This window comes from Diadema antillarum, unplaced genomic scaffold, assembly GCF_040938485.1.
Source record: "Diadema antillarum isolate AM-2024a unplaced genomic scaffold, OU_Dant_1.0 scf00000080, whole genome shotgun sequence".
Lineage (NCBI taxonomy): Eukaryota > Metazoa > Echinodermata > Echinoidea > Diadematoida > Diadematidae > Diadema > Diadema antillarum.
The window spans coordinates 509,899-519,465 of record NW_027270969.1 but is presented as its reverse complement, the minus strand read 5'-3'; the positions used below and the strand labels follow the sequence as shown (position 1 = coordinate 519,465).

General features: G+C 37.7%; 1 protein-coding gene across 1 annotated transcript in view; it reads right to left on the bottom strand.

Moving 5' to 3' along the window:
• LOC139717677 (uncharacterized) overlaps window positions 1–9,567 on the bottom strand; it is a 609,026-nt gene that overhangs the window by 114,100 nt on the left and 485,359 nt on the right. The gene's annotated exons all lie outside the window — the stretch shown is intronic.

The following is a 9,567-nucleotide window of genomic DNA, read 5'->3' as shown; positions in this document are numbered from 1 at the left end:
ATATAATTTTCCAGTAAAACAGACTTTTTTGATAGAAATTGCAACACAGACATTAGAGGGACGAATAACGATTATTTTCTTTCTATTTCTTATTTCTTCAACAAGAATATTAGAGGATAGCTTGTGATGATTAAGGTACAGGAAATTAGAGATTTGTGAGGCCATGAAGACATTGCCTCATTTGCTTCACATACACGATTTATATAGACAAACAAATATTACTGATTCGTGATCACTGTGACATTGTAAATTTCCACAATTACAGCACATAGATGCTTGATCGGCCAGTCTGGGATCAATGAGTAGATTAATAGTTATCAACGTCTGTCTGTTTCTTTGTTTGTTTATTTGTTTGTTTCTTTTTTCAATTTGAGACTGGCTCCTTTTAATTTTTCCTTTTTCCCCCGAGGCCCACTTAGACAGAATACAAAAACTTTCTTGCAACTGATTGACAAATTGCCCTACGTCGACTTACATAAGCACTGAATTGATACGAATTTCATTAGTAGCTATTATAAAAGAAATCATGGGCGCACGTACTCCAGCAGGATTCGAACCTACGACCTCCAACTGATCTCCGGACAGGCGTCATCTCGGATAGACCACTGGGCTTCCGTCGGACAACAAGTGCTGGTTCTAATCCTTACAGCATGCGGCAGGTACTGCGTAATCAGTCATGAATTTAATGAATTTGAAAGAAAAACAACTTTCGTATTCATTTCTTTTTCCTTTTAGCAGACACGCGGCCCACCTGAGAGAGATTCGCGCCTCACCTGCTGAGAGACGGGGGGGGGGGGGGGGGGGGGTATACCACCCTGTAAGAAGCTGATCTTCTCAGAGACGACGCGAGAGCGACCGCTCGGCAGTAAGATCCTACAACAGGGAAAACTACGTACGCCTGCTGCCAACTTGATATTCTACTCTACTGCATGGAGTATTTTGTCAGAAACTAGAAGCCGTTCGATATAGTATAAATCAAGTGAAGTTCAGACTATATCGCACATCCTACATCGAGCTATGTACTGTAGGGACATATCCACAGAGAAGTAAACGGAGCGGAGCTGACAAAGTGTCAAGAGACATATAACTTGAACAGTCGTGTGAGACGTTGTGACATCAAGGTTCTAGCATATCGTTCTTATATCATAAATAATTATCTTCTGTTATCAAACAACCGAAAATAATTGAACAGAAACTGTGGAAGTCTCTACCTAGAATATGAATTCACGAGAAATTGCGCTCTGAAAATAAGATATCAAAAGTGATTTTAAAATCTTCAAATTAAAAGATGTACAAGCGATGCGTTGGCAAGACAATCACTGATATCAATGATACAGACCATTTTTTTTTCTGTAGTAGAACAATCTCCAGGTATTCGTCATACTTGAGTTTGCCCAGCCATTGCACAATAGTTGAAATAAGGTCATACGACAGTGTTGTAAGAAGAAGAAGCAGTACTTTTCGTGGCAGAAATCGAAATTTATGAAAATATCCCCACATTATTTAACAATCTGTCAGCTCTGTTGCGGATGACTCCAGGATGTTCGTTCCAATTAAGTATGTTATGGATTGTCACACCAAGACATTTTGTTGAGCAAACTTAATCAAAATGTTCCACTGGGGAGACAAAAATGTGAGAATCTTGGCCTTCTCTTCCTTATAGTCAGCCGGAAGCGGAACGGAAATGTGCTCGCGTAGGTGATATTTCGATGACAGTATACAGACACGTTTTAGGAGAGTGGGTTTAGCAGCCAGGAAGACTAGAATAGTTTGACCAAAAAACAAAAAACAAAAACAAAATCAAAACAAAACAAAACAAAAACAAAAGCAAAAACCAATCCCCCCATTAAAAAAACTGCATCGGTAATGTGCAAAAGTAAACTCAGTAAACTCGAAATAATCACTAACGAGAAGAAGGGAGGGGATTACGGCGTTGTGAGCGAAAATAATCCTCTTTTTTTCATGATTATCTTTTCCCCCTATTCTTTGAAATAGAATATAAACAAGACACCCTAAAAACTTGACAAATAAAAAGAAGGTAGGAAGAAAAACACATGTACCTCATCAGAAAATAAACGAGCTTAGTTATCTCCACTTCAGACTTACGGATGTCTGCCAGGTAAGATGAAAGAGAAGAATTAAAAGTTCCTTAGTTGAACCAAATTACAGCGTTCCAGTGTTGAACTCATCGTGAACCATTCAGTGAAGCTAATAACAGATCCACAGAGGTCACAAGAAAACAAATTCGGGCAGGTTCCTTTTGTCATTTAGCCGTCCAATTATCACAATCACTGTTTTAATGTACCCTGCCAATCGTGTTCCTCTGAAAGGAAAACATCATTCAGTAGTAATCAATTAATAAAACAGCTGACATTTCAATGGCGGTGACACAGTCCGAGATCTATGGTAAAAACTGTTTAAATTAAAGTCTTTCTTCTGTGATGCTCGTGATACTTCCGTCGACACTACCCACATTGTCACTCCTTTGGTGCAATAACCATAGTAACCAAACCTGACTAAAACATGCATTTCGATTTTAAACTGTATTTTTGTTTGTGTGTTTGTTTGTTGTTGTTTTTTTTTTCGCATTCGGTTTAACGGGTTGGTCATCTTGAAATTTGCCTGTGACAGTCGTCTACGAGCGCCAGTGATAGATAGCGCCATCTAGCGCTGAGCTCCAGTGTAGCCACTCAATCAAATTTCAGTCTCGCAGCTAGTCTGTGTGACGTTTTGCATTTTTATCAAGAGACTACAAATGACAGCATTTCGCAGTTTAATAAAAGTTTAATTCACATCATTATGTAGGTACAGTTTATGTAAATGTTGAAGTGCTATTATTGCATTGCCGATTTTTATTTATGTACTGTTTTTTTAAGGTCACCGATCACTTTTAGGAGAAGGTTTTTTTTTTTTTGAACAACGTTGACGGTTGAAAGAGGGGATTACTCATGTTTATTGGTTCGCAAAACATGTACATTATCAAAGCATTGATATTTATTACTCATTATATCGATGGTGACATTCGTCACGGTGGAATTACTGACATTGTTCTAGCTTAAAAAACGCACCCCCCCCCCCCCCGAAAAAAAAAACGAAAAAAAAACAAACAAATCAAACCAACCTTTGGGTCAAATCATGTGACTGAAAAAAAAAAAATGTCGTAAGAATACTAGACAAATTTGAGGTCAAAGAAAGGTAAACATGTTTAACATGATTATTCTAACATGAAAGAATAATAAAAATTTGGTATCTCGTAAAGAATTGCAAATATCGAGTACTAGGTATTTTGTGAGAGGTTCAGAGTCATCAATATTTAGGGTTGGCATTTCTCTGGTATGATCAAAATGATACAGACATTTTTTTTTTTTTTTCACATAGGATATCGCGCCCTCTGTTGTTATTAACAACACTGCGTCGGCTTCATGCCAAAAGGGCCCTAATAGTGTACAAAGTCTATGGTGTTAAGGCCCTTTTGGCATGAGACCGACGAGTCCGACGAGGCCGACGAGGCTTAAATACAACTGCATGTACAACACTTACTGAGTGTGGCAAGGAATATTGCAAGTATGTTACCCCCAAAAACCTCAAAAAACGCAAAGCAATGACTAGATTCGTATCATATTTCTATTTACTTTCCCATTGATAAACGTTGAAAATTATCACGATACCTCACATTACATAACTCAAAGCAATTGTGACAAGAAGAGTATGCCTCGGAAGAGGATATCTGGAATGAAATAATATTTTGTATCATGTATTACGCAGTCCTCATTATAATGTGTAGCAAGATTAAGACTCATACAGCTTAAGAAAAGCCAACCGTTCCTCCTTCACCCCACCACACACCACAGAACCATTATGTTTCAATATCTTGTATCAACCCATTACAACAACAACAACAACAACAACAACAACAACAACAACAACAACAACAACAACAATAAAGTAACTTACACTTTGTGACATACCATATCATTTCCATGAAGCGTTGAGTAGTATTTTCTCCCAGTGTTCTGCCTTGCTTATGTTTACTTTTGTTTTGATGAAAAACACACTAGGCCTATATTGCTCCTAAGGATGAATAGATAAAGGCAGGGCTGGATATTTTTTTTTTGTGTTGCTATTATCCTTTCAATTATGCTATGATTGCTGACTTTTTGCTTCATTTAGCTATACCGAATATATATATATATATATATATATATATATATATATATATATAGTGTATATATATATATTATTTATATGTAACTGCTGGTTTTTGCTACTGACTGTTCAGTGTTATATGATGTAATGTATAAATACTCGGGCTTCTTGGCTGCATACTAATCACGCCAATCTTCCGCCGACCCGTCTCCTGATGATATCACACATTCAGTCATCACATCAATCATCACATACTGATGCTCTGTACACATGCTCTGCTCTGGTGCTAGTACTCACAAACTTGTAGCGAATCACAATCAATAGTAGGGGAAGGTGGGGCAAGATGGGACACGGGGCAGGATGGGACAATGCGATAACTATCTAAGTAAGCATCAGAGGGCACTATAATCTGCACTGATAAAAAGCACGCTATCAGGAAGCCACGCTCTGTGAAGCTGAGATGCTCTTGAGCTGTGGAGGACAAACGCAAAAATTGATATCGATGACGGCAGAATTTCTGAGGTTATGAAATGTATAGTATCCCTGGCATGAAGAAAGGTAGAACGTTGATATTATGTGGTTTTTATAGTATAGGAGGCCTATACATCAAGTTTATTTCACAAAATGTAGGCAGACTGTATGTCATTGCATGTATTGTGTAGAGCTTAGAAGTGTAGTGTGTGTAACCTCGGGGCAGATTGGGCGGGTGTCCCATCTTGCCCCATCATTATTATTTGATAAGGTTAATGTATATGTTTTATTCTTTTTGCAGTTTCAGAATGGTCCGGAATTACAAACGAAAGAGCGACCGTTTCAAGTGGAACACGGAAATATGCGTCTTCATTGTTTGTCCCATCCTGCCCCACGTATGTGGGGCAGGATGGGACAGATTTGGCTATTTTGAGATGGCTATTACGTAAAATAAAAGTAGGCAATTACGATGATATTACGTGTGATAGTGTTGCCTTACACAATCTTTGTAAATCCTGTTTCATGTGGAAGCTTGTGACGTAGTATTTGAAATAAAGCACATTTAGTGAAATGTGGCCCATCCTGCCCCACGTTCCCCTACTGTGGTATTGTCGTTTGTGTTCTTTAATGCATCGTTTATGTCTGACTCACTACACTTGAGACACAAGCATCAATGAAGGTCAACACGATGAATTCCCCGCTGCCTGTCATCAACCTGATGCATGTTCTGCATGTGCTACATCCTTACATTGTTACCTACCAGAATAGTAGCATATAGTAGTGGTAAATAGAAAAGCTAAAGAAGTAGAAAAGTGGGTTGAAAGATTGTGCGCCTCCACCGCGTCACAATCACAGCATCCCTCATCCGTTTCTTTCAGCCAAGTTCTGTCTTTTGTTTCATACATAGGCCTACACTGCAGTACTACAACGAGTCTAAGTGAGGTCCTAGTATGCATCTTTAGAATCCGAGCACAAGGTGGCGCTCTTCACGAAAAATCTGCAGTAACATCTTATAAAATGTCTACTGGATGTGATCGAATGCATTTACTGTAAAAAGTGGTTTCTTTCGCGGCGGTTTTCGCACTTTTACAGTAATTATTTTGCTCGAAATAGTCAAGTCTTCTGGGTGAAACTTAAGTAATAGAGCTCCGTTTTAACCTTCCGTCATCTGATCTTACCAAGGGAATATCGTTTTTCACACAATTTCTTTTGTTTCGACTAACATACCTTTTGAATTTCCAAGCCAAAACCCACAGAAATTCCAACGCAGCGCGTTGCTATGGCTCGTACATACCTACTAGGTAAGCAGTAAACTTAAAAGATCTTCTTTTTGCAAAAGCGGTGTAAGAAAGAAACTTCACCGAAACCAAATTCGAAAAGCTGCAGGCGTGAACTATAATATGTTTCAATACCGTGGCACCAAATCATACAGTAATCTATTAATGTTTCTTAGACAGTTCAGCTGCCTTACTGCTTTAGATGAACGAATCAAAGAGTATGTATCGATGCTGAATTGTACAATGTACTACGTACAGTTGTGAGTCATAGAAGCAATTAAGATAATTGTTATGCCTGTTTCGTTGAAAAAAAAATGTCTTTGATAGAATCTTGTGACATCAAAGGCATTTCATTACATGTGTTCAGTACCCTGGAGGAACGGTGGGGGGGGGGGGGGGGAGTGTCTTGACTATTGATAATACTCAAGTAGGTACTAAGTATTGTGTCTGTGAATAATATGTTGTTTTGTTAACTGGAAAGATGTATGTTTATGTTATAGCCTTATAAATCATGGACCCCATTGTAGAACAGATCTGTCAAAGATCTGGAAGCAATATGGCTTGCGTCTATGCTATGAGTAGCTAGAAAAAGTAAGAGCTCCTTTTTTTTCGATGGTGTAGCCTTAAATGATATGCATTTTTTTCCACAAACTGCTACACAGGATTTGTGTTGCCGCTATGATCGTGGTCATGTGACACCGAATGCATGTAATCCACGATTTTTGGAGGAACAGCACAAATGACGTCACTGCTTTCATTTTGAGTTAGTCCTTGTAAATCTATATATGCTAATAACTTGGAAAAGAGAGGAGAGAAACAAAATAGTATGTGTGTGTGTGTGTGTGTGTGTGTGTGTGTGTGTGTGTGTGTGTGAGTGTGTGTGTGTGTGTATGAGAGAGAGGGGGGGGGGGAGAAAGCAGCTTAATGCGTGGTGTGAAGATAAGAGACAAAAAAAAAATAGAAGGACACGAGAGGTAGTGGATGGATGGAGCCGCTTAGCTGTAATTCCAATAGAATATAAGGTTGGATTTTACACTTCTTTGCAACCAATAAAGAATCAACAATTCTTATAACTGTTCAAAATATTTTTCTTCAGATTACTCTTAAAGGAACTTAAACTTGGAGATGTCCTCAAACTGTTAGAAAGGTTGTTCCAATATTTAGGTCCAGCAAATGTAAATATAGATTGTGTAAACATTGTTCTAGTTAAAGGCAGATGGAATTCATCTGAGTGACGAGTTGGATATTTATGGAACGAGCGGTTTCTCGCAAACATGCTTGTGAAGACAGACGGCAACAAATTATTAGAAAGTTTATACATAAATTGGCCAAGACAATGATAATAAATATCAGTTATCTTTAAAATTTTGTTTTCAGAAAATAAAACATCGGTGTGGGCTCTCCAAGAAACATGACAAATTATTCGAAGAGCTTTTTTCTGGAGACGGGACAGTCTGTCGAGATATGATGGATGTGTGTTCCCCCAAGCTATGATGCCATAATTCAAATAAGGTAAAATCAAAGCTGAATATAACATTAAAAGGGTGGGAATAGAAAAATAATATTTAACTCTATTAATAACACCAATATTTCGAGATATTGTGTGACAAATACTATCAATATGTGACTTCCATGAAAGTTTATTGTCAATAACCAAACCTAAAAACTTCATTGATGCAACTTCATCTATAACTATATCATCTATTTTTATATTATTAGGAAGATTATTTAAAGTATTACTAAATAATATACATTTAGTTTTAAGAAGATTTATAGACAACTTATTTGACCTTATCCAGCACGATTGAAGATGATAAGGACTAAAAAAAATAATCTGTAGACCTGTAATCATAGTGTGTGTGTGTGTGGGGGGGGGGGGTACCCCCGAAGTGCAGAGAAATCCCTCTATCTTCTGCATTGATTTGCATATTCATGCTAATCAAAATTTTGTTTTGATAGATATACCAAGTTTGTGTGGTATTCAAGCACAAAGCTACAGGTTTTAGAACCGTCAAAGCGTCATTGTTATAAGTATCGAACAGTGTACTCCGTGCAATGTGATTACATTGTAGTTTAAACAGCGTGCAACATTTTATCGGAAGAGCATGTCTCGCCGTTACGAGGAAGGACAAAGAATCTTCACTGATGGAAATAGGCAATTACGGAAAAGGAGCCTGTAAATTGCCTCGCTGAGGCACAGCGTAAACGACTGCAAGAGAATAGAAATAAAGTTATTCTGTTTATGACGACATAAGAAATGCTGAACAGAAGTTAATTCTTTATCATTCTAGGGCGCCTCAAAGGTCTTCAAATCAGTTGAATATCCCTCCACGTGAAATCTTCCTGCAACTGAAGTTCAAATTCAAATTCAGATTCAAACTTTATTTTCACTCTTTAGTTATTCATTGCCCTCAGATATGACGAAAGCTCAGGAGTATTTTGAAATGTGCCAAATACATTTGTTTGGAATTCAATTATATGTAATTGGAGTATATGATAATTATATACCCATAGGGAAATGCATGAAAAGTGAGAAAAAAAATCCTCTTCTAGCCGCGTGGTGGGCGTGGCCTATCCATATTATATTTGCATATGATAATACTGCCCATCGGTAGCCCGTCAGCTTTAATTCTGTGATGCTCGTTGGAAAGCTGCATAGCTACTCAAAACAAATGACACTCCATTGCCCATATCATATGATCCATTCTACGCCGAGTGTTGACAGTCATGGGCGTGGCTTATCCTTTGCAGGGCATTGTTTATGATTTTTCAAATGAGCTTCAAATTAACGTTGTGAAATGAGACACCATGGTGATAGATTAATAACATTATACTGTCAGTGTTCACATCATCCTGACTTTAGTTTGTGTTATACGTTCGGACTTACTTGAGTTTGCTCATGCTCTGAGTTTTCTATATCTGAACATAAGACGGATATCGGATATTTTCAGCATTTTGGAAATAGAAAATGAAGGGAAAAGGGGGACTGAGAGGCAAAAGAGTAAGTATTTGAAAAAGTGTTTCTACTTCTTTCAATACAATAACCATATATTCCAATAAATTCAGTCGGAAAATTGTCTGTGGAACACTCAAACATAATCTACCCATGTCTATCCGTAGGGAATATGTGTGACAGAGAAAAAAAAATGTATCTACACTTTCGCTACTATATACTCATGCATGTGAAAATATAGTTACTAGCTTCATCTTCTCTCACATGCAGAGTAATGCCTTTATAGGTAAAAACCCACTGTTGTTGTTCTCGTTGTTTTTGGTTGTTCGTTGACATAGTTTTGCCTAAAAAGGCATATTGCCCGTCTCTATGAAAGCTTTCTAAAGTCCCGTGGTATCGATTCCTGAAATTAGGTAATTTTAAATGATCTGGTTTTTCCAAAGATAATTATATAAGTTAATTGTCATACACATAAACACTGACTGCACGAAGGAACGCCATCAGATAAAAACATGTAGGTTGAAATATCTCGTATCTTCTCCACTTCATCGAGGATTATTCCTCGTGGTGACCTCGGAAAGTCCTGACGAGTTAGGCAGGCATGTTTTGTATATATTTTAGTGGGAGACCGAACCAGAGAATTAACACTTCTGAAAGCCTACAAACATAATTCTGTAGTTATAATCAAAAGGATATTCCAAGTTTTGACATTTCCTTGCC